The sequence below is a fragment of the Callorhinchus milii genome, unplaced genomic scaffold, assembly GCF_018977255.1.
Source record: "Callorhinchus milii isolate IMCB2004 unplaced genomic scaffold, IMCB_Cmil_1.0 Scaffold24, whole genome shotgun sequence".
NCBI lineage: Eukaryota > Metazoa > Chordata > Chondrichthyes > Chimaeriformes > Callorhinchidae > Callorhinchus > Callorhinchus milii.
The window spans coordinates 476,135-500,232 of NW_024704765.1; the positions used below are offsets into that span (position 1 = coordinate 476,135).

The following is a 24,098-nucleotide window of genomic DNA, read 5'->3' on the forward strand; positions in this document are numbered from 1 at the left end:
GTTTACGTCTTTTCTCTACCTAGTTCCCTTTTAAAACCAATACGGATTCTTATTCTGCCTCAATCATCACTCTCGGCAAGGCATTCCATATACGATGGAACTGCTCAATTGCTCCTAATTATTTATTTGATGGTTATCTTAAATTAATGTGTGCAATGGCTGCTGCATTTGCCTTAAAAAAAAAGTCAAAACACTTGGCAGTAATTACCTGTGAACTGATTTGAAATGTTTGGATTTAAGATGTTATTAAAAAAGCAAGTTCCTTGTTTTAGCTTCTTTCATGCGTACTCTCAAATCAAAATGCTCATAGACCTGAACTGTTAGTTTTGTATTACACTGCACTTTAGACTGATTTCACCTCTTTTGTGGGAATTACGCAAGTCGTGCAAAATTCCATGACGGCAGTTTTCAGGAGGCACTTTTATGGCTTACTATAGTAAGTAATTGGTGACTATAATCGCTGTCGTGCTCCGCTACTGTCAAGTGCTCTGGCGCTACCCTGCGTGAGGAATGAGGCATAAATGCAAGTTGTGGTTGACCACACCCCCCCACCCACACTACACCCACTACACAAAGCCAGGGGACAGTTTACACTGAAATGATGAGTTAGTTAATTGATATTGTGACTAATAATGTGTCAATTTATGCATTTATTTGGCCAATCAAAACATCCATTGCCTTGCTACATCTGAAACAGTATCAAGCACATCAGAATAGAAGCAAAAAATGGCAACACACAACAGCTTATGTATGTCCATGAGCCGATCTCCCCCGCACGGCTTCACTGGCTTCCAAATCCCCCAGAGGATTGGATTTAAAATCTTGGTCCTCGCCTTTAAAGCCCTTCATGGTCTTGCCCCACCTCTGTGACCTCTGAAAACACTCTATGTACCCCACCCTGCCTGCCATCGGAGATCGGGCCTTTAGCCTCTCTGCCCCTACTCTCTTGAACTGCATTCTGGAACCCCTCCGCCTCTCCCCCTCCCTTGCCTCCTTCAAGGCAAGTCTCAGGATCTTCCTTTTCTTTGGTCAACTTGGAGTCCTGTAGCTCAGTGATTAGAGCGCTTGCCTCGCAAGCAAGAGACCAGAGCTCTATTCCTGGCAGGGCGAAATACCCTCCTCTCCAGGCAGGCAGTATGCACAGCTTGTACTGTAGCACATTGGACAAATGTCTGTCTCCTGTATGCAGTTGCAACCTCCATCTAGTGAATAAATTGCCAGGTGCCTACATTAGAGATGAAGTCACTGCAATTCCAAATATGGAGGGAAGCTGGAGGGGAAGGTGCAACAACAGCTGACCAAACGGAGGCTGAAGCTAACACTAAACCAACCACCCTTCTCACATCTTTATATTCCTTCTATGTTAATGCTCAGGTTCACTACGGGCAGCTTCAATCAAACACCGTGAGCACGGGGTGAGGACTTTCTAAACTAGATCAGGGTTAGAGTTAGGCTTTCTTATCCTCTACAAATCGGTCAGAAAGAGCTTTCGAAAAATGTTGACAAAAGCACCTGGTGAAGATTAATCCGAAAAGGCTCAAAGGGAAGAAAACGATACCAGATATGAAAAAAAATCTAGTTGACTGTACAAATGCACTGGAGGAAAAATGAATGTGCTGGATTTTTGTGGAGTGAATGGACCAGATCATTAAATAAATCCACATGTTTTTAATTCTATATCCCAAACAATGAAAATCACCTGGAATTTGGTTAAAGTTTATTCCGACACAAACATTACGCCAACCAGAAAGGGCTGCCACGCAGGGAGTTCTCAATTAAATGAAAATCAAAATACAACACAAAGAAAGAGAACAGCTAACATTCAGAATGAGTGAACTACACGTGTATGTAGACACGTGTCTTTTTGTTCTACAATACATTATATTTCAGCGCCTTGGGACGTCCTACTGACGTGAAAGGCGCTATACAAATGTAATTTGTTGTTATAGTTCTACAATATCTTACAAAATAACATTTACCATGGCTCACCCGATTCCAAAACAGCATCCTAATGAATATTAAAATGATCACAGGTACCGTAACAACACATGCTGATTGCTAGCTTTTGGAGGTCTGACGTTCGCTGGCACTTAAGTACCAATTTGTGAGTATTTTAAAAATCATACCTGCAAATAGTTTAAGAAAAACACACTGTAGACAAAACACTGGATTTCCCGCTGTGGATATATAAATGTATAACAGCACTGGGGTACTTTTTGCAGTGAGTGCCATCTCAAGACTCTCTCCCTGCAATTTCAAACTGCATGGGGTTAGGCAGTCTGGCTTGCAGGAAGGAGTGTTGAATGTCCCTCCTTCTCTAAATTATCTTTCTTCACCTTCCTACCACGTGAATGAAATCGACAAAATAACTTACATTTTTAGTGTTTAGGGATACCAGGTGCTCTAGGACACTACCCTGCGTGAGGAGCGCTATATAAATGCAAGTTGTTGTTTTAAAATTAAAATGTCAACGGTTTTACAGTAATTAATGGCAAATCTGTTGACTGCTTTTGTAGACAAATAGCCATTTTGACCCAACAATGTCCCACAAGAGAGGCTTAAGAAATTTGGACTTTTCCACAAGCTGAGATGGCTCAGGAGTGAGGATGAAGGAATGTTATAGTAATCAATTATTTCCAAAAATTTACCGAGAGGATTAGTCAGGACACTGGAGAAAAAAAAACTCCCTTCTCTTTCCAATGGTTTTGGAAGAGGTTTGAGAGCCATCCAAACAGCCTGCCTTGTTCTTTGAGATGTTAAACATTAATTTAACATCTCAAGGGCAACATCATCAACAATACAGGGTACCTAACACTGCACTGTAGTGCCAAGTCCCAATTTAGGGCTCAAATCAACAACTTTCTAACACAGGGACAAGCAACTGAACTATGACACCTAGACTCTCTTTGTTTATAAGTCAGGGTATTTGGTCTGTGTTCCTCATTTTCAAATCTCAAACAAGTGCATTATAGTTCTGTAGCTCAGTGGTTAGAGCACTTGCCTTGCAAGCAAGAGACCGGAGTTCAATTCCTGGCAGGACGAAATGTTGGGCATGTTTTCTTACTTCACACCTCTATTTGCCTAGCAGTAAGTAGGAACCCGGTTGGTGGATCGCTTTTCTGGGGGTAATAATTCCTTTTTTAAAAAAATTGTTTACTTCAATCCACAACTGTTTGTGGGACATTGCTGTGCGCAATTGGCTGCCTTGTGTCGCCCACAAAATAGACAGTCAATTCACTCAAAACAGTATATTTTGTGAAGAGCTTTGAGACGTCTCGAAGATTTGATAAGGGGCTATATCAAATGCAAGGATTATTATTAGTAGTAGTCGTAATGAGGAATATAAAAGTGTAAGGTGATAGCTTTTTAATGTGTAGGGCAATATCAGATTGCATATTATAGTCTTGTTTGTATATTTAGTGGGGCTGGAAGTACTTCTCTATTCTGAAGAGGATAGGGAAGAGAAAATATGAATCCATTTTGCAACAAAGATAAGAGGAAATAATGTTTCTCTCTCATATAGTGTTTTTTTAAATGTAATACTCTATTGTATACTACAATTGATTTTGATCCATGAGTTGCTTTGTCCTCAATAAATAAATGCATGCAAGTTTGGAGGCTGCTGAGCCCTTCAGATTCTTCTGGAGCCCATGTGTTCACCTGTCCCTCCCTCAAAGCAGCACACCTTTACTCTTTTGAGGTGCTTTACTCTTCTTATTGTCCATCAGTTTCACTCAATTCTCACCAATCCCTGCACGTTGTCTGTCTTTACACAATATGCCTTTCTTAATCCCACAAAGTATCAAAACCTGAACTGCACTTTTCAATATTTCTATATTCTGTATTTCACTTCCTCATTCTGTCTCATATTTTGATACAAAACGCAGAATTACCTTCACTGCCTTCTCAAATGGTTCTTTCCTGATTGTATTTTTATACGAAAAGTAACCACGAAAATTAGCACAGTTCTCCACGCGTGGTCTTCAACTAGTTTCACTTCCCTGGATTTAGATTCTACGTATAAACCCAACATTTGACTTTCTGTTAATATGATGAACAATAATACTCCTTGCATAAGATATAGTGCCTTATCACATCCTCGAGATGTCTCAAAGCGCTTCACAGAATATATTGTAAAGTGAATTGACTGTATGTTTTGTGAGCGAAACACAGTAGTGTCCTACAAACATTGAACAAAGGACATTCCTCTCACAAAATACAGAAAGCAACACTGATCAAAAAAGCAAGATCAAAGCCACATTTGGCATAAATGTGCAAGTTCAGAGGTCTCCCGTTGAAGTACTTCAACACAGAGTTTTGTACTCAGGGAAAATCCAACAAATTATCCCAAACAGTGAATGATTCCTGGCTGCTCGGCAGACACAAGGAAGGCTTACAGCAGATCTATTTCTCTACATATACTGCAGAAAACTATGTGGTGCAGTACACTTGAACATTTTTAGCTGAATTACTACTGAGATTGGCAAGTGAGCATTTACAGGCATAGGAGTGAGGCACTCATTGTTCTGAATGTTCCTTCAAGACGAGAAGCCACTTATCAAGCTGGTTGACAGATTTAATAGAATTTCAAAGTAACAGGTTAATGCGTCCTTGAACAGATGACAGTCCACTTATTGCTTCAAGTCGCATGGTGACAAAAGGTGGTTACTAAGTCTGAGAAGCTACAGCACAGTCCACTTTTACAATGTGGCGATTCCCTCCTTCAGTTGAGACGTTGAGCTGAGGCCTCGACTCTCTCTTCAGGTGGATGTTAAAGATCCTACGGGACTATTCAAAAAGAGAGGGATTTTCTCTCACCATCCTGGCCAACAAGATTCCATTTATAGAGCGCCTTTCACGTCGGGAGGACGTCCCAAGGTGCCGGACAGTTGGGTGAGGACCCGAGCCGGGGGTAATGGTCAGGGTGAGGGGAGGGAGCGAGGAGGGGGTAGAGAGTCGAGAGGGGAGCTGAAGGTACGGTCAAAGAGAAAGGTCTTGAGACCGGCCTTGAAGGAGGAAAGGGAGGAAGCGGCGAAGGCACTGGGGGATGGAGTTCCAGAGCCTCGGGGCTGAGAGGCTGAAGGCCCGACCACCGATGGTAGGGCGATTGGGGCGGGGGACGTGGAGCAGACCGGTGCCAGAGGAATGGAGGGTACGGGCAGGTAGGGGGATAGTAGGTCGGAGAGGTAGGAGGGAGCGAGACCGTGAATGGCCTTGTAGGTGAGGATGAGGATCTTGAATTCGATCCTCTGGGGGATGGGGAGCCAGTGGAGGCGAGCGAGGGTGGGAGTGATGGGGCCAACAATCCCCCAGAGAGAAAAAAAGCTACTTATTCTCTTCAGGGTTGTTTGCTGTTTGTAAACTGGCTGCGGTATCCATCTACAAAACAGTCACTACACTCTTGACGTTCGAATAGTAGATTTTGTTTGCCCACCGAAAATACACAAACACACCACTGTATTATCCCGTGAAGCTCCTCCAAGAAGTCTCGACAACTTGATATGAAACTATCTCAAATGCAAGGATTATTATTAAATTCCGTGAACTGCTTGACACGTCCTCTCAATGTGTAAGGGAATCATGTCAAGGCAGTTCACAGAATTTATAACGGTGCACAATTCTGCGCTGTGAGGTCACAGAGAAGGTCACTGCTCATTCGTGAAAAAAACAGCAGCTTCTCAGTCATCCGGTCGCCGCTGACACTAGTTCCTGCTCCCTGCACATGGACACAGAAAGTCAGCAGGCTAGTCACAACCAAAGCTGCTTGTTCTCACAGGTTACATTGTGCATTGACATGAAGCACAACCAAACCGATACGAGTGACACGAATGCACAGCCCAAGAAGCTAGCCTGGGATCCACAAGGACTTATAAGTAAGCCATTATTATAATAAAGAGCATTATAACACACTGTATTTGCTTTCAATTCTCATTCCCAACCCTCCCCTTTTCTATTCCCAGGCAGAAACCGCACATGGTATTAATTTAGTTCCTTGGTTTACCCCCCTTTTGAAATAGACACAATACAACATGACATTTGTATAACGCCTTTCATGTCAGGAGGATGCCCCAAGCGCTTGGAGATAGGAAAAGATGTGCAAAGACCCTACCTGCCTCAGATCTGTCCAAGTTATGGAGAGAGGCTATTGAAGTTAGGGCTGTGTTCCTGCCACTTCTGCCAAGAATAGCTGAAGAATCGGGATTATGAGGATATCTAAAACAACAACAACAACAAGATTCCATTTATAAAGCGCATTTCACGTCAGGAGGACGTCCCAAGGTGCTGCACAGTTGGGTCAGGACCCGAGCATTGGGGGGGAAATGGTCAGGGTGAGGGAAGGGAGGGAGCGAGGAGGGGGGAAATGGTCAGGGTGAGGGGAGGGAAGGGAGGGAGCGAGGAGGGGGAAATGGTCAGGGTGAGGGGAGGGAAGGGAGGGAGCGAGGAGGGGGAAGAGAGTCGAGAGGGGAGCTGAAGGCTGAAGGTCAAAGAGAAAGGTTTTGAGACCGGCCTTGAAGGAGGAGAGGGAGGAAGCGGCGAAGGCACTGGGGGATGGAGTTCCAGAGCCTCGGGGCTGAGAGGCTGAAGGCCCGACCACCGATGGTAGGGCGGTTGGGGCGGGGGACGTGGAGCAGACCGGAGCCGGAGGAACGGAGGGTACGGGCAGGTAGGTAGGGGGATAGTAGGTCAGAGAGGTAGGAGGGAGCAAGGCCGTGAATGGCCTTATAGGTGAGGATGAGGATCTTGAAATCAACCCTCTGGGGGATGGGGAGCCAGTGGAGGCGAGCGAGGGTGAGGGCGAGGGCGGGGGCGAGGGTGGGAGTGATGTGGTCGCGGTGTCTGGTGCGGGACAGTACACGAGCTGCAGAGTTCTGGATGACCTGCTGTGTGGAGGGAGGTGGCGGGAAGGCCGGCGAGGAGAGAGTTCCCATAGTCCAGCCTTGAGGTGACAAAGGCGTGGACCAGGGTTTCAGCCGCGTGAGGGGTGAGGTAGTGCCGTAGTCTGGTGATGTTCCGGAGGTGATGGAAGGCGGTGCCAGTTGTGGTGCGGATGTGAGGGAGAAAGGACAGCTCAGGGTCGAGGGGAACCCCGAGGTTCCTGATGGCTTTGAGAGGTGGAGAGTGCGGCCGTGGAGCTGATGGTGTCGGCGCCTGAGGTGCGGAGGCGCTGACGGAGCCAATCAGGAGGGCCTCAGTTTTGCGCACGTTGAGCTGAAGAAAGTTGTCTCTCGTCCAGGACTCGATGTCGGACAGGCAGGCTGTCAGGACATCGGGGGTCGTGGAGTTGAGAGTAGAGGAGGAAAGGTAGAGTTGGGTGTCATCCGCATACATGTGGGAGTGAACTCCATGTCTGCGGATGATGTCACCACAGGGGGAGCATATAGAGGGTGAAGAGGAGGGGACCGAGGACAGAGCCCTGAGGGACACCACATGAGACAGTGCGGGGGGTGGAGGAGAAGCCATTTGTGGAGAGTACAGTACAGTAAAGTAATAGATTATTTTCACAGGTCAGCAAGTCAGTAACAAGGCACCACACATTTAAATTAAGTCACAAAATTAAATTCAAGGGAAAGCTAGAGAACGTGTTAGAAAATGTGGAATTCTCTACCACAAACCATTGTTGACGCAGTTTAAAAATGATTATAAAATAGAACAAGATAACAGGAATATTCACGGATGCAGGAGCAAGTAAGAGAGTGCATTTGGAGTGTCAGGTAGCTCATGTGGAGGGACTGAATGGCCTATTTCTGTGCTTTAACATTCCAGGAAGAGGGCTGCACAAAGTAGGGAATGATCAGTGTTAACCAGCCAACAATATCACACAATACTGGTACACTCTCAGACTTCCCCAATACACTGAAGCACTTTTCCATTCAGATGCATACATCTGTGATATTGCTTAATTGGTTTGACAAAGATCAACATCAATTCTTTAAACACCAAGTTTGCACTTGGTAAGCAATAAGAAATTATAAGCAAGCAATAAGAAATTTTATACCATTTAAATCTCCCAGGTGTTTTTTTTTAAAAAAAGCAAACCCAAACCACGGATATTGTAAGCACTTTGCGAGCAGCTGGTGCAGTTTGTTCTTTCTGCAATATGGTTCTTCGTTCCATTTACTTTTCTCAAACCGATGGCTTCCATAAACAATTCACTTTTTTAATCATTTATTCAATTTGACACTTATCAAAATAATTGTAATGTGGGGAGGGGAAGGAATTATGGAATATTTAAATTTATAATAATAATAATCCTTGCATTTATCACATCTTTGAAATGTCTCAAGGCACTTCACAGAATATACTGTAAAGTGAATTAACTGTATATTTATGTAACACATATCAAAACAACGTATGGTGCATTCAATTACAACTGAGAGTTGTCAGCCAGCTTTGTGGATGTGCTGAAACCACAGGTTACTGTAAACCTGTTTGTGCTCCGAGCTTTGAATTACATGCAGTGAGTGAAAAGCAATCGATGTTACACAGCAGTGCACACATTGTAGAAATGTGGGTTTAATGAGCAAAGTTGTCTTTACTTACAGAATGCAAACTTTGCATATGTTCACATCTAACATCGATTACTGTAAATTGTATTAAATAGTATTAGAAGTCAAAGGCAACTGTGAAAGTTACCTACAAAGTAGGTAGGTGTTTTGCACTATGTATTTTGTGCACAAGTCTTTGAGAGAGTGCCTGCTTCATATAGGCTAACTGCATTGGGTTTTTCACTTTAATCCACCGCAGGAGTTACTGAATACAGACACCACAATGTGTACAATACTTATCCACCCGGGTAATGGAGCAGTATTTTATACCACATATCAGATGAGTGAATAGGAACCCTATAGGGAATATTTATCCAATGGCCAAACCCACCTGATTAATGCATAAGCAACAAAATCATGCGCTGATATAGAAATACTCAACAGGTTTATTTTTCATAGATAAGATGGAATAGACAGACCTGAAATGGTCAGAAAGTAACTGAATGGAGGTGAATTTTTAGAGGATGAACACTGATATGGAAGGTGGTGATGCAATGACATGAAATATTTGATATGGAACCTTTCATGTCAGGAGAGTGTCTCAAAGCACTTCCCAAGATTATTAAATTAATGTGACTTTTTGTGGGTGAATGTGGCAGCCAATTTGCTTACAGCAATGTCCAATAAGCAGCTATTAAGTGAATGCCTAATTTTATCTGGGAGACTGCTGGCCACTGCCTTGGGGGAAAACTTCTCTATCTTTTCGAATAGTGCCAAGGGATCTTTAAAATCCCCCTGAACAGGCGCAGACAGGACCTTGGTTTCAAGTCTCATCCAAAGGAAGTCACCTCCGACAATCCAGCACTCCCCCAATAATGCAATGACATGTCATCTTACACTGTAAATCCAAAGTCCATACTTAGGACATGAAGCCACGACCTTCCCGCTCAGAGGTGAGAGTGCTACCAAGTATGCCAGGCTGACGCCTGCAATTATATTTAAGACTTGTAAGAACTAAATGAACCCAAAACATCAAACTCTACAAAAGGAGGATACAGATTCACTGAGAATCTGAGCATTATGCAATACAGTACAATACTGAGTTCAGGAGACAGAAATGGAGTATGTTTTAGAACAAAAAATGTTGATACACATTATAACTCTTCCCCATACCCTGGAATAGTTTTTTAGCCAGTGCAATTTCTAACTCCTAGCACCTCAGCAGATCAACATCGTCACCCTGACCTACAAATCTTTTTCAGTCCCACCCATTCCATCCTCTCTTTTGTCCTTCGGTTAAAGTCCAAAGTCTCTTAGAATACGCCTTGCTTTTGATTTCACGTTGTTGAGACGTCTCAAAGCGCTTCACAGGATATACTCTCGTGGATTGATCGTATTTTGTGAGCAAAACACGGCAGCCAGTTGTGCACAGCAGTGTCCCACAAACAGCCATGGAGTGAGTGACCAATTTTATTTGGAGGATTGTTGGGACAGGACACAGGGAGAAACTCCTTCTCTTTTCGAATAGGGCTATAGGAACTTTAACATCTAACTGAACAGGCAGACAGGACCTCGGTTTAACGTCTTATCTCCTTGAACCTTCTCTCCTTGCCTTCATAATATCTGATGTGATATATATTAAACTCCCCCTCCTTAGGGATCCCATCATCTTTGTGAAGGGCGAGCTAAATTTAATGTTCAAAGCACAATGTCTCCATATAAAACAGAGCATATAAATTGGACAAAATATTTCTGGGTTTGAATCTCACTTAGTGCTTTATGCTTATTGAGGTTCATAATACCAAGTCTAAAATAAAATACTCATTGAGTGCATGGTCTGTCTCCAAGGAGACAGATCTAACAAACATCTCTGCAGTAATACAATGCAAAATTACATTTGTATAGCACATTTCATGTTGGGAGGACGTCCCAAGGTGCTGGACAGTAATGATGGTTGACCAGCAGAGGTTAGCTCTTTGTAGGTGTAAACATGTCCTCAAGCTTGTGGGCCAAAGCCATCAAGGGTAGGGTGGTGTGAGCTAGACAAGTTCAGTGAAACAAACCGCAGATTTAGCACTAATCCAACTAAATAGAAATCTGTTCCCCAAAACTCATTAAAAAAAATGCCTAATCTTCCCCTTTGATAATAATCTTAAATTGATGTCCTTAAACTACTGACTCACCAGTCAGGGTGATAATGTGTCCCTGTAAACTATCAAAAAACTCCTGATAATTTTAAATACTTCAATCAGGTTTCCCCTCAACCTTCTCTACCAGTGAAAATAGGCTTAGTTCCCTCCAGCCTCTGCTCATAAGTCAAACCACTCATTCTTTGTAATCCTAGTAAATCTCTGCATCCTCCCTATGGCTCCACTGTCATTCCTCAATTGTGGTCTAACTAATGATTGATACACGTTAAGCATTACCTCTCTGGTTTTATATTTTTACCATTAGGGAGTACTGTAGCTCAGTGATTAGAGCACTCACCTCGCTAATGAGAGGACCTGGGTTTGTTTCCTGGGCAAGGTGAAACATTGGGCAAGTTTCCTTACTCCACACCGTCTCTGTTTACCTAGCAGTAAGTAGGAACCTCATTGTTAGATGATTGGCGGATCGCTTTTCCTGTGCTTGCAGTTATCTTTTTCCCTCCCTATCCCACCTCCCTCGGCTCCCACCCCCAGCTCAGTTTTGAGACGTCCTTCTGCCGTGATAGAGGTACGTGTATAAATGTTGTTATATTTCTGGAAGGGAAACACAAAAATATTGCTTATGCAGCCTGGGGAAGTTTCTCAAATGGGGAATCTGGCAACCGGCAGCCAAAAGGTTAGACCCCCACCACCCATCTTAGGTTAAACATTTTGTCCTCGTCTTGTTTATTTTTGCCACTCTGCAGTACTCTGATGTGGTTTTAACAAGTATCTCAAACTCCAGAATTAATCAAGGACATTTCACAGAAATTGCCAGGCTGATTTGTCCCCCACATCAGCTACTTACTTTCACACATCTTTTGGTGCATAAAACAAAAGGAGCTTCAGCCTTGGCCAGTATTGTGAGAACAACCTTGGAACTCACTGGTTTTGCAATAAAATCACACTTTCTACAGTTTAAAATGGTAACAGCCACAGTTTATGATTTTTTTTCCCCTGGAGAAATTTCATTTTGGAGGCCAGTCATTGTTCAGTCTACTTGTGAGGTTTCCACGTTAGCATATAATAATTCTTGATTTTGATATAGCGCTTTATCACATCTCCGACATGTCTCAAAATGTTTCACAGAATATACTGTGCAGTGTAATCACTGTATATTTTGTGGGTGAAACGCAGCAGCCAGTTGCTCTCAGCAGTGTTCCACAAACAGTTGTGGATTTTTTTTATTTCTATGCTAAACACATTTTTTAAATGCCTGTTAAATATGCACATTAAATGCACATTTAACATGCCATTTATAGAGCTGCAATCAGAAGCAAAAGATGTCAGTGGTTTAGCATTGGAAATTTAGAAAGGGAAACACTTTAAGTACCCATATCCCCTGCAACAGTCCAAAAGACAGCACAATATGGGTAAATAGTGACCCAGCACAACTCAGTTAATCACAGTCAGTCCTTTCAAAGTCAGAAGGTTGTCAGTTCAAGACTCAAGTTGGGACCTTGAGCTCATAGTCTAGGCTGACAATCCATCTGCCTGTTCAGGTAGATAATAAAATCCCATGGCAGTATTCGAAAGAGAAAGGAGTTTCTCCCAACATCCTGGCCGACAATCCCCCAAATAAAATTGGCCATTTCACTTCATGGATATTTATGGGATATTGCTGCGCACAAATCGGCTGATGTGAAAAGACACTGTACAAAATGCAAGTATTACTATCATTACAAATAAACACAACACTCTGCAGAATACTTGGCAAAGCACTTTTGGTGTTCTAACCTGATAAAAGCATCAAATGCAAGGATTATGCCACCATAAAAAAAATATTGATCCATCTGTCCCAGCACATTAAAGCAATTAAAATAACCCATAATTTTACACTATTCTCTAGTACCTCTCAGGTATATTCTTTGCCAAAAAGCTGTCCAATTCCCTTCCACTTGAATTTGAAATGTAATGGCATAATCTGCCTCCACCCTGCTATTCACCAGAATGCATAAAGTAATTTAACCTGAACTATGTGCTCTCTTCTGAGCTCAAATTTATGTTACCCGTTCGCGGTTTGGGGGAATTGGCTTTCAGTTTATCTCTGCTCTTTTAAGATCTTGAACAGTATCGTCCCTAAGCCTTCTCTCCTTTAGTGTGAACTTTTTTCAGCTTCCATTGTAGCCTGTCCTCATAACTCACCATCAACCAAGTTGCCTCTCCAATGCCAAGAAGTCCTCGCTGAAATGCAGTGATTAGAATTAGATGCCAGATCGTGGAGAAGCCGTGCCCTGAACAAGTTCAACACCTTTTCTCGTGATGTCTGCTTTGCTTCACAAGATCCTGTTTGTTTTCTTTTCTGTCAGTGCTCACCTTAAGCCATGGTAAAATTTTCTCTGATCTGTCCTCCAGCACCCGATTGATGTTTTATGTCCTGTAGCCTCACACAGTTTAGTTCATGATCCTATCTTTTATTCTCTTTCCCCAATCGCATCCCTGTTTTCAGCTTGTTAAAATGCAGTATTCGTGAAGTCTTGATAAGGCTCTATATCAAATGCAAGGATTATTATTATTTATATACACCCAATGTTGTGGGGTGGAGGGGGAGATGGAGAAAGAGAGAAAATCATGAGACTTTTAAGTAGATACAACAGCACCAAAAATAATCGATTCTCCTTCGGACTTCAATAATCAATTATGTAATAGTACATTTTATTGATGTAATAGACACTGCATTCCATATAATATACTGGCAAAAGAGGAATTTGCCTGCATGACTGTCCCTTTCTGTTACAGTGCTGCCACTCTCGTTACCACATGATAATTTCAAAAGATTTGAGAAGGAAATTCCCAGCTGTCACATAATGCACTCAGTTTACTTCAAGAAAATAAGTAACTATCAAGGATTTTCAGCAATGGCTGCACAATCCCAAGACAGCTATTTATTTCCAGTCCTCAGATAACACTTCTATTTCCCCAAAGCGGTGGTAGAGTGTCCAGTAATGGCAGACTCCATACAAATATGTATACGCACATGCCAACAAACTTTGCATACACTACAGAAACACACAGCTGGGCCAGGAACAGGCTATAGATTCTAGCAAAATTTGAGCTCCTCAGTGGTCAATAAGTCTCGTAAAAACATCAACAATATTGTTTGATGTGGCTTAGTGGTTAGAGCACTTGCATAACAAATGAGAGGACCTGTGTTCGATTCCCGGCAGGGTGAAATGTTGGGCAAGTTTCCTTACTCCATACACCTCTGTTTACCTAGCAGTAAGTAGGAACTCGGTTGTTAGTTGATTGGCAGATTGCTTTTCCGGGGGTAATAATTCCTTCAAGATAAATAAAACATAATTTGGTCACTCAATCCACAATTGTTTGTGGGCCACTGTTGTGGGTAATTGGCTGCCACATTTGTCCCACAAAATACACAGTTAATTCACTTTACAGTGAATTATTTTACTGTAAATTACTTTATTGTGAAGCGCTTTGAGACGTCTCAAAGATGTGATAAGACGCTATATCAAATGCAAGAATTATTATTGTCACTTGGTTAATCGTGACTTAGAAACCAGCGTACACGCCGCAGTTACTTTTAAGGAACCAGCTTCATAATGAATGAATGAACTTAGAATGAATTTAGTAATTTTCCAAAATATTGTACAACCGTAATTTTGTTAGGAATGTCTCAAGGGTAAAAGAGAGAATTTTTATGCCTCAACTGTCCCAGCAGTCGACTTACAAATGCCACAAGCAGAAGATTACAAGTAAAAGATTACTGACTTGATTGTAAAACTGTTGTGTGAAGGAGGGTGCTGTAAAATGGTTCAAAAACTTTGCAGTTGGTTGATATCAAGATCTTGCTATTCTAGCAGCTGCACAAGGCAGCATAAAACATACATCACAAATAGTCACTACACTTTACAGAAACTTTGTGAAACGTTTTGAACAGTTTGACATTCTAGGCTTACCGGGACAAGGATTATTAGCAATTGTATAATAATAGTACCGCTGACTTCACAGACAAATGGGGAAAGAATCAAAAATCAAATCCAGATATTGCACCAGAAATCAATTCAGAATTATGATAATGATAATCCACTTCCCATCTATTCCCACACTTTGCAACTGCACAGCATGAAGCATCAAGAACATGTCCTTAAAGTACTCAGTGAAGAACTCAGTCCTTTTGTAAAATAGCTTCAGTTCACACTCATCAACTTCAATGATTAGCATAGCTTCTGAATAAGGAATGAACTTGATAAGGTGCAATATCAAATGCAAGGATTATTATTTATTATTACTTACCTTAAGTGATTTTCTTTTCCACAAAGTATTTCAAACGCAGCTACCAACTCAAATTCCAGAGAAAAAAGTTTTCTTATTTGTTTCCCTCTCATCATTTGCTTTATGGATCTCAAGGAAGATTTGGGTCACTGCTTTGGTGCAGTAACGAGTTATCATAAAGACACAGTCACTCCACTTTACAATATATTCTGTGAAGCCCTTTGAGTCGTCTCAACAATATAAAGTGCTATATCAAATGTAAGGATCATTATTATTATGAAAATAAATCTAAGCACTATTTTCTTTCAAAGAAACATCCCAACTCATTCTTAAATAGTAAGGGTGATTATGCAGTATGGCTTACTAACAAATACACTGCAATCTTACTCCAGATCAGTATTAATAAGTAAAATGATCTCATCATTCCTTTGTACACTAACTAACTTTGTACTGAAACAAGAATATAAGATTCATTCCTCATTTCTCGCCAGGAAACTTATTTTTAAAACACAAAGAGTTTTATCTGAAAATAGTAAAAAAAATCAAAGTCCTAAAAAAAATTCCGTGTAAAAGTAGCAAAAATTCCAATAGGCTTAGAATTGAAAACCAGAGGAAATAAACTATTTTAAAATCACTGGTGGATTTTTTGGGGCTGTAATTATCATCTAAGAAAAAAAGTCGCTGACAAATAACTATTACACTTGATTAGGAGTGCAAACAAGTTTATAGGGAAAAGAAAAAAAAATGCTCGTTTGTATAGGGTAACCTGATCACTTCTACAAAGTTAGACTTTCTTTAAAATAAACAGCTGCTTTAGTACAAAATGTTTTTGTTTTAAAAAAGATGCTCCGATAGAATGTGGAATAACATTTAAGTGACAACATTTCCTGGAACAATTAGGTTATTCAATGCATCTTATGCAGCTGCATCCATTTTGTAGGCCTCTCACAGCCACTTTCAGTATCAAAGTGCTTACATAAGGCAATTCCAACCAGTTCACTCCAATCTGCTCCTGCACTTCCCCACACTGTCTCCAACACAACAACAACAACAACAACAAGGATCTGCTCGGGTCCCATTAAAACAATGCAACAAACGCCTCAGCACCAAGTCCATCACGTGAAAAGTGTTTGCTTTGACGCTGTGTAGGTAGTCAGATGCTGCAGTTACTCCCTATTCCCCATACACAGCCCTCTACATTTTTAAAACCATACCAAAGGCATCGCAGCTTTCAGGGTGGGGGATATGTCCAGAAAGTCACAGTCTCCTGTGCTCTTTGCCTCTCTCTTTTGCTACAGTCGGACAGAGCCCAAAGCCCTGAGAAGGTCACAGTCACATTTCTTCATCTGACATTCCACTGGCAGCAGCTCCCCCTCCACATCACTATCACTAACAGTACACTGTGCCCTCCCTCAAGCTTCACCCCCAGCCCCCCCAGCCCAAACCCAGCCCCCCCCAGCCCAGCCCCCCCCAGCCCACCAGCCCAAACCCAGCCCAGCCCACCCCACCCACCAGCCCAAACCCAGCCCCCCCCAGCCCACCCCCAGCCCAAACCCAGCCCCCCCAGCCCCCAGCCCAGCCCCCCCCAGCCCAAACCCAGCCCCCAGCCCAGCCCCACCCCCAGCCCCCAGCCCACCCAGCCCAGCCCCCCCCAGCCCAACCCAGCCCCCCCAGCCCACCCCCAGCCCCCAGCCCCCAGCCCCCCCAGCCCACCCCAGCCCCCAGCCCCCCCAGCCCAGCCCCCAGCCCACCAGCCCCCCAGCCCACCAGCCCCCCCCAGCCCCAGCCCAGCCCCCCCAGCCCAAACCCAGCCCCCCCAGCCCCAGCCCAGCCCCACCCCCAGCCCAAACCCAGCCCCCCAGCCCCACCCCCAGCCCAGCCCCCCCCCAGCCCCCCAGCCCACCAGCCCAAACCCAGCCCCCCCAGCCCAGCCCCCCCAGCCCACCAGCCCAAACCCAGCCCCCCCAGCCCAGCCCCCCCCAGCCCAAACCCAGCCCCCCCAGCCCAGCCCCCGCTCAGCACCACCCCCAGCCCAGCACCAGCCCACCAGCCCCAGTGTGCCTTACCTCTCTTGCCTTTGGAGGAGCTATTCTTCCTCGGGTTGAGTTGTGACTCCTCTCTCTCCCCTCTAGAGCAGCTGTGCGCAGGTCTGGGTCCTCTTCCCCATTGTAGGGACAGCCCCCGGGTTGGCTGCACTGTGGCCGGAGTGTCCTGGCCGGAGCCAGGCTGCGGGTGGTCAGTGAGGCTGTGAGGCCCGAGTGCTCCTCCTCCCTCTCCCCCCCCCGGGATGTGATTACACTCCAACAGGAAGCACTTCCTTTGAACTGAACGATAATCTGAGTGACTGGGAAGTGGACCCGAACAAAGGCCACTCCGTCAGCACAAGAGGGCGTGAGCCGCCCCCCCGCCGCTGAGGCGTCAGGTACACTGCTACAGCCCCCAGCGGCCGGCGGACTGCAACACATCCCCCCCAGCCCACAGCCCCCCCCCAGCCCCCCCAGCCCACAGCCCCCCAGCCCACAGCCCCCCCCAGCCCACAGCCCCCCCCCAGCCCCCCCAGCCCTCAGCCCCCCCAGCCCACAGCCCCCCCCCAGCCCACAGCCCCCCCAGCCCACCCCCCCCAGCCCACAGCCCCCCCCCCAGCCCCCCCCAGCCCACAGCCGCCCACAGCCCCCCCCAGCCCACAGCCCCCCCCAGCCCACAGCCCCCCCCCAGCCCACAGCCCCCCCCAGCCCACAGCCCCCCCCCAGCCCACAGCCCCCGACCCCCCACAGCCCCCACAGCCCACAGCACCCCACAGCCCACAGCCCCCCCCAGCCCACAGCACCCCACAGCCCACAGCACCCCCATCCCCCACAGCACCCCCAGCCTCCCAGCCCACAGCCCCCCAGGCCCACAGCTCCCTCAGCCCCACCAGCCCACAGCCCCGCGTTAACAATCACTCACAATCAATAACAGTCATAATAGTCACATTAACAATCAGCATTTGATAAAGCGCCTCATCACGTCTTCTCGACGTCTCAAAGCGCTTCACAGAATAGACTGTAAAGTGAATTGATTGTATATTTGTGGGCGAAACGCGGCAGCCAATTGCGCACAGCAATGTCCCACAAACAGTCGTGGGTTGAAGTGACCAAATTATTTTTTTCTTGAGGGATTATTATCAGGTGTGCAGAGTACAGAAACTCTTCACTGCTGGGAATCAAACCCAGGTCTCTCATGTGCAAAGTGAATGCTCTAACCACTGAACTACAGGACTGCACAAGACCTCAAAGCCAGATTTCACAAGGATTAATAATTCTTGTCAGCTTTTGGCCGAGCACTTGAGTCCACTAATCCGTTGAAAGAAACCTAGCAGTTTACCCAGCAGTAAGGAGGAACACGGTTGTCAGTCGATTGGTGGATCACTTTCCCGGGGGTTATTAATAATCCCTTCAAAAATAATTAATTAAATAAATAATAATTTGGTCATTCGATCCGCAGCTGTTTCTGGGACACTGCTGTGTGCAAACGGCTGCCGAGTTTAGCCCCCAAAATAAATATACAGTCAATTCACTTTTTAGTATATTCTGTAAAGTGCTTTGAGATGTCTCGAAGATGCGATGAGGCGCAATATCAAATGCCTTTTATATTGATTTCCAAGGAACGTTTGCTGTAGTAAGCAAAAAAACTAATTTCTATAGTGTTGTTCACATAAAACGTCTTGGCGTGCTTTACCCAACGAAATTAACAAATTAAATAGAAATTTGTGAAGTCCTGTAGCTCAGTGGTTAGTGCATTCACCTCATAAGTGAGAGACCTGGGCTCAATTCCCAGCAGGGCAAACTCTTGGGCAAGTTTCTTTACTCCACATACCTAATAATAATCCCTCAAGAAAAAAAATAATAATTTGGTCACTCAATCCACGACTGTTTATGGAACACTGCTTTGCGCAATTGGCTGCCACATTTTGCCCACAAATATACAGATATTCACTTTACAGTATATTCTGTGAAGCGCTTTGAGACATCTAGAAGATATACCAAATGCAAGCATTATTATAATAAAGTGAATGTAAGAGAGACATGCAATACTTCATTTGTACCTATACTGTCCCACAAAACCTGATGTGAGCAGCCAATAATAATAATAATACTTACATTTGATATAGCGCCTTATCACATCTTCAAGATGTCTTAAAGAGCTTCACAGAATATTTGGCAGCAGCCAATTGCGCACAGCAGTGTCCCACAAACAGTCGTGGATTGAGTGAACAAATTAATTTATTATTTTTGTAAATTTGACAATTAATTAAAATACAAGGTTTTAAATGGGCTTAGGAAAAGTAAACAATATTTCCAAATCACAAAATCAGTGAGACACAACATCCAGCATTCGGTTTTATTACTGAATGGTTATCAAAAACAAGAATTCTGACTGAATTTTAATCTCCCTAGGTTGGGAGCATTGAGAATAACTGTAGCATCATCTCGGCCAATTTCAATCAACTCAGGGAAGAACAGGGATCAAAACCGAGTGCTCTCAAATATACAGAAAACTGTTGATAACTCAATCCTGGCTTAACTTGCCACAACCACTTAAGTCATCATTGGTTTATTGATAATTCAAGTGTTTGTTAAATATTGCTGTACATTCATATGCAGGAATTTCCCCTTTACAGGTACTTAACAGTTTTATAACTAGAAGCAAAATCAATTAAAGAACTTTAATTTATTTTAGGACAACTGGAATTCTTATTACACTTTTCTTTTTAAGTCCAACTGGACTGAACTTAGCGGTTGACTCTCAACCAGGATCTTGCGAGTTAGAGTCCCAGGGCTGCCTGTCACTTGAGTTCATCCACCAAGTAGATATTTTCTGACTGCTTGGCTGATCTCCCGGTTGACCAGACATTTTTATGCTCAAGGAAGAAATCCAACAGTAGTCGGGGAGAACTTGGCTCGGGAATCCTGCTCATAGGTGAAGGATGCTGTGTGTTTGGAATCGGCTGGAAGAGGAATGGAGAGAAAATACTCTTTTTTCAGTGTACATCACTTACTCTTTCAAAGATATCCATTCCTCAGAAGTGAAGGATTCTGTATGTTGGAGAAGGCAAAAGAGAATATATTGTGTCCATATAAATATGTATATATGTCACTGAACTTTTTCATTGGACATCAATAGAAAAGTTAAGAGTGCAATTAATCGCGCACTCTTTCAACTCCTATCCATTTATATGCCTGTCTTTTGTGACAATTGTTTTCATGTTCTTTTATGTTGGGATTTTTTTAGCCGACCCATTAAGCTAACAAAATACTTGGTGTAATGAAGATTGCTGTAATGAAGGTAGTATGTTAAAAACATTCTTTATATCACTCTGAATTAAATTTTGTATACAGTCCAAGCATATTTTGCAGATTATTGAACAATTGGAGTCTTATAGCTTAGTGGTTAGAGCACTCGCCTCGCAAGCGAGAGGACCAGGGTTCAATTCCCAGGCAGAGCGAAATGGTGGGCAAGTTTCCTTACTCCACACGCCTCTGTTCACCTAGGAGTAAATAGGGACACGGTTTAAGTCAATTGGAGTATTGCTCTCCAGGAGTAATAATCCCTTCCAAAAATTTTTTTTTTTTAAAATGATAGTTTAGTCACTCAATCTGCTGTTTGTGGGATACTGTTTTGCGCAATTGGCTGCCGCATTTCACCCACACAATATACAGTCAATTCACTTTATAGTATATTCCGTGAAGCGCTTTGAGACATCTTGAAAACGTGATAAGATGCTATATCAAACACAAGGATTATTATTATTATTTCCTGGCCATGTTTATTTATGTATTTGCCTGCTTGTCGTTGCTCCGGATAACTCATCATTGAACCCTTTGTCCTTAGAGTGATGAGATATCAGGAGTTTACTGTATTTACCTTGCTGAATACATCACCTGGTACAATTGCCCTCTGAGCAATTGCAGAACGTCCATTATACATCGGCAAAATGAGTACTAAACCTGCAGTAAAAAGACTAATAAAGAACTGTGAGAGGCCGTTATGTAGGTCAGGGCAGCAAGAGTATTTGCTCAAGAGGGCAGCGGGGTTTTAATAGAGCTCCTTGGTGTTCAACGCTTATGGGCTGGGCCTATAGAAAAGCATGGAAATATTTGCCAAAAAAAAGGGGAGCAGTTTACAAAATTGTGGAGAACTTTACTAGATTTTGCGGAAGATTGAAGAAGGTTGATTGGTGCTATTTATTGAGAGACACATTTTTCTGCTAACCTACATTTTTTTCCTCTTTTCTCATTTTTAATAAGCTCCTTCAAGTATGTATTATGGAGCTATGATGGTGTTGGAATACTCCATCCCTGTTTTGTGTACTTCCACAGAAACTCTTGGAAGGCAGGAGCTTTTTCAAGCGGTATGTCTGCTCTAATCAAACTCCGCACAAAGTCCAATCTGAATTCTTTCCTTTCCATATATGATGTAGCGGCTCTAGAGAAGCAGATTGTCAGAGCAAGTTGTTTTTGAGGGTCCAGATCCACCTAGAAAGGAAAAATAAAAATTGATCTTCATGATACATTTGTCATTAGAATTGTTCTGTCTATTTGTTTTGTTTGCTGTGGTTGTTTTATGTGCTTTTAAAGCAAAAAGGAGGGAGATTAACTTTTGTAATCATACAAATTAAGATTTTCTTTCAAAAAAAATAAAGTAAAATGTAATTAATGATGCATTTTCATTTAATATTATGTGTATATATATATATATCAAAAGTATTTTACCTTCATTTTTTTTCTTTATTGCCACTGCCTTGCGTTCACAATGTTTCTGAGATTTCATGTGCTCATTGATCGTGTACTTGCAAACACGATCAATTGTGTGACAGCAAAGTTAGCAAAACAACTACCCCCCCTTCTTCATAAAGGTCATCTGGATAGAGTACAATTCTATCTGAGGGACAGATGGAAAATGAGACGTGCTGCCCCTTGGCTTCCTCACAGGATTTACAAAAACGTTTGGACATTTCTGTATCGTACAACCTAAAAAGTCAAACAACCCTGATCAAAACTGGCTGGATATTTCCTGAACATGTAGTTATGTTTAAAACACTGAATATTTTAATGTGAATAGTACAGCAATTACCCAGAATTTGTTGAGCTGCTTTTTCTTATCGGTCCTGCAATTCACCTCCCCGCAGCGCATGCGCGAACAGAACCGCTCCAGCCTTAGAAGAGAGAGGCATTGAGCGAATAGTGCGAGAGGCCTGGGCCCTCACAGTGTGTGTAAAGATTAGTACCCTTTAAGCGATCTGAGACGCTACCCTGCATGGAGGGTGCTATATATAAGTGCAAGCCGTTGTTGTTGTACCCGAAGATCATTGTAACGGAAAGTGCAGAAAAGTGCGCCCGCATTTTTCTATTGGTCCAGTTATGGGACATAATTACCTACTGCTACTGACTCACAGATTGCTGACAACAACACACAAGTGTTCTGTATCATCCAAACACAAACTTACTGCATCACAGTGCCTTATCAATCTCTACTGATTCTCTGGTGTGTCAATGGTTTAAGAGGCTGCTACAAAACACATAGCTAAAACATTCAATCCTATTCCTTGAATAAATACATATAGATAGTAGGAAAAAGGAGATTCTAAAGCAAGATATTTTTTGGATATGTCCATTCTCCTCAATATCTATTGGTCCTTTTAAGATGATAGATCTATTGTGAGAATTAAAAAAAACTTTTAATTCATTATTTCATATAGTGTACATCGTGAAGACGTCTCAATGGGTTTCATGGGATTTATTGTATAGTGTAGTGACTGAGTATTTTGTAAGCAAACCCATGAACCAATTTGTGCACAGCAATGTCCCACAAGCAGCCAAGAAGCGAAAGATCACTTTTTCTGAGGGATTATTGGAAGAAACTCCCTTCTCTTTTTGAATAGAGCATTGGGGCCTTCAACACTTCATCCACCTCAATAGGCAGATAGGACCACGGTTTAATGTCTATCTGAAGGATGGCCCCTCTGACAATACAATACTCCCCCGGTACTATATTGAAGCGTCAGTCTAGACTGTCAAGTAAATCATAAATGTGGGACCTAAACCCAAAACCTCTGACTCAGAGGCGAGAATACTATCAACAGAGCCGACACCTTAAAATTTAATGAATAACAATATTTTATTAAGAGCACTCTATATGTACAGAAACAACTGATTTACATCACCCCTTTAAGTATATTTTATGCCTCCCCCACACCCCATAAAGGGATGCAGCATATGGTTTTACTGAAATACTAAAGTAATACTAATCCTTGCATTTGATATAGCGCCTTATCGTGTCTTCAAGACATCTCAAAGTGCTTCACAGAATATACTAATTGTCTCGGTTTTGTTTTCTGAAGAAGTCACTATTTTATTGGCAGGTAGTCATCTCACCTTTCTTCCACACAACGTGACACTCCTGGCCAAGATTGCATGTGGAAAACAACCTTTCTCCAACCTGTGACCAGTGGCATCGTGAAGCTGGCTAAAAATAGTTTGAAGTCTTCCATTCCTTGTGGAAGAAAATTCCTGGCCTTCACTAGATTTCTCTTTTCCTCTATGGCAGAGATCACATTTACAAGGAACCGGATAATAAATATTTTCTCTTGAGTCTGAAAGTTGAGGGTTCAAGCCCCAATGTGGGGACTTGGAACTAATATAGTCTTGGCTGACACTCAATACAGTGCCTTGGATGTTCTTTACTGTCAGAGGTTCTGTCCTTCGGATGAGACGTTAAACCAAGACCTGTCTGCTTATTTGGTTGGATATTGAACATCCCATGGCATTGTTTAAAACGAGAACGGAGTTTTTCCTGGTCAACAATCCCCCAGATAAACTTGGGTATCCACTTCATAGGTATTTATGTGACATCGCTGTGCACAGGTTGGCTACTGTAGTCACCCATAAAATACAGTCACTCCACTTTACACTATATCCTGAGCCTTGAGTCAACCTCTGATGTAAAAGGTGCTATATCAAATGTAAGTATTCTATTATTATAGATTGGCATACCTGACAATCTTTGAGTACTGCAATGGAAAGCTAAAATTAAGAAAGGCAGATTATACTTACTTTTAAATAACGATAACATGTGATTGAAGTGGAAACAGAAAGCTTTCAGTTTTGGGTTTCTATTCATCCAGAAAAGACTGATATGCCAGTTTAATTGCTTA

At 43.0% G+C, this 24,098-nt stretch overlaps 1 protein-coding gene across 6 annotated transcripts in view; it reads right to left on the reverse strand.

Moving 5' to 3' along the window:
• prdm2a (PR domain containing 2, with ZNF domain a) overlaps positions 1 to 17,303 on the reverse strand; it is a 33,432-nt gene extending 16,129 nt beyond the window's left edge. The window contains exons 1-3 of one of the 6 annotated variants that reach the window (XM_042343566.1): positions 16,972 to 17,303; positions 12,989 to 13,160; positions 6,110 to 6,213 (exon numbers count right to left, since the gene is read on the reverse strand). The gene's annotated coding sequence lies outside the window, so the exon portion shown is untranslated. Of the gene's footprint in view, positions 1 to 6,109; positions 6,214 to 12,988; positions 13,161 to 14,926; positions 15,124 to 16,119; positions 16,362 to 16,971 lie in introns of those variants that run through there. The other 5 variants (XM_042343567.1, XM_042343568.1, XM_007897749.2 and 2 more) reach the window with 5 other exon arrangements.
• Positions 17,304 to 24,098: the final 6,795 nt, after the last annotated feature.